A 2,485-nucleotide genomic window follows, 5' to 3' on the forward strand; every position below is an offset into this window, starting at 1 on the left:
TTGTTGTACATTCTTCAATATTGTTGCAGAATACTTTCGTTCACGGGGCGTGAAAAGAAAGGCGATTAGAATCACTTGGAAATGTGTTTTACAAGAGTAAATAAGAATTAGGGAGTGTGTAAGGTACATAGAAATCTCGGGGTGAGATAATGTAATTACAACTCATAATTTTTAATGAAGAAATCTCTTGTGATACAAGAGTACTGGATGTAGCCTTCGGTGGACAAGAAGGTGAATCAATATAAAATCTTTGTGTACTCTCTTCTCCCTTATCTCTTTGATTTATTCTTTTTTATTTTCTGCATATATTTTTCGCTCCATGTTAACTCTTGTTTTTGCAGAAAAAGTGGCCATAATTTTTAAGTCAACTAATTCACCCCCCTCTTAGTTGCAACCTCGTTCTTACAACTGGCACCAAAGCTATATTTGAGTAAGATACTCTCAAGTCTGATCCTACATCAAGATGGCCTCAAAATCATTCCTAGGAGAAGGTTCCAACATCAACCGCCCTCCAAGCTTTGTTGGACAGTGCTATGATTTCTGGAAAATAAGAATGATGATCTTTATTGAATCTCAAGACTTAGACATATGGAATGTCATTGAAGAATGACCATATATATCATTTACTGTTATTAACAGTATAAGGGGAATAAAGCCAAAATCTTCATGGAACGATGAAGACAAAAAGAAGGTACAATATGATTTAAAGGCAAAGAACATCCTCACCTCCGCACTCGGTATTGATGAATTTTTTAGAGTATCAAATTGTAAATCTGCAAAAGAAATGTAGGATACTTCAGAGACCACACACAAAGGAACAAATGAAGTAAAAAGGTCGAGACTCAACACTCTTTCTCAGGAATACGAAATGTTTCGTATGAAGCCTGGAGAGAAAATTCTTGATTTACACACTCACCTTACCAATCACCTTATTGCACTTGAAAAAGTTCTATCAAATAGTGACTTAAACTTGAAAGTTCTAAGATCACTACCAGAATATGGCAACCAAAGGTAACTGCAATTTCTGAAAAGAAAAGTTTATCCGAAATATCTTTGGCTGCTTTGTTTGGTAAACTGCATGAATATGAACTAGAACTTAGCCAACTTGATCAACACGAGGAGCAAGAAAAGAAGAAGAAAAAAAATTCTCTAAAAGCAAAAGTGGATAGATATGACTCATCTGGAGATGAATCAGAAAAAGATGATACAAAAGATATAAGTCTCTTCGTAAAAAATTTAGCAAGTTCTTAAAAAGGAACAAAGGCGCAAAGATTGGTCAAACAAGGAAATTCACCAAAAGCAATGATGCCTCCACCTCAAGTCAAAACTTTACTTGTTTTGAATGTGGCAAACCGGGTCACATGAAGATAGATTGTCCAAATTTGAAAAAGGATTCTTTCAAAGGAAAGAATGATATAAAGATTGGACAAAGAGTATGCATTGCTTGGGAAGATAATGATATCAGTTCTGCATCTGAAACAGAAAACGAAGAGCAAGCACATCTATCACTTATGGCATCTCATCATTTTGATAATGAAGAGGTTAAACGACTCTAATCTATTTTCTTCTTCTGAACTTCAATCTGCATTTAATGATTTATATGATGAATATGTCAAATTAACAAAAAATGTTTCTAAAACAAAAGTCTGAATTAGATGCATTTAGAAACAAACATTCTTCATCCTCTTGTCAAAACTGTGTCACTCTTGAAAACAAAGTATCAACATTAAGTCTTGAACTTAATAAGCTAACAAGAGTGGTAAAAGCTAAGAAAAGATTATCAATGATCGAAGACACTCAACAGATCGAAGAGGTCTTGGCTATTAAAAAAGCCATGGTTTCAAGAAACCAAGTGTCCAAAATAAAATAATATTTCAAAATAAAAGTATTCATGCATTTGAAAAGTCTAGGATACATATTCATCAACCCATATGCACATACTGTAAAATTCATGGGTATAAATCAAACACATGCATGATTAGAAAATATAGTGTACCCCTAGGAAAATTTAAATGGGTTGAGAAAGGTACTAACCATCTAGGATCCAAAGAATATTGGATACCTAACAAAACTTAATTTGTTTTGTAGGAAAATTTGAGAGTCGCCTGCAATTTACGGTACTTGGATAGCGGCTGCTCAAAACACATGATGGACGATAAAAGTAAATTCTCTGTCCTCACTCCAAGGGACAAAGGATATGTCACATATGGTGACAACAACAAGGAAAGAATTCTTGGAGTTGGTAGAATTGGAAAGCCACTCTCAACAACTATAGAAGGTGTACTATATGTTAAAGGACTTAAGCACAATCTTCTAAGCATAAGTTAATTATGCGACAAAGGATTTCAAGTGGCGTTCTACCCAGATAAGTGCATCATTGAAAGTAAGGATTCTAATAATTCTAAACTCATTGGTAAAAGAATAAATAATATATATATGATTGACATGGATTCTGCTTTACCTATAACATGTTTAGTAGCAAATG

This window comes from Lupinus angustifolius, chromosome LG01 (assembly GCF_001865875.1).
Source record: "Lupinus angustifolius cultivar Tanjil chromosome LG01, LupAngTanjil_v1.0, whole genome shotgun sequence".
NCBI lineage: Eukaryota > Viridiplantae > Streptophyta > Magnoliopsida > Fabales > Fabaceae > Lupinus > Lupinus angustifolius.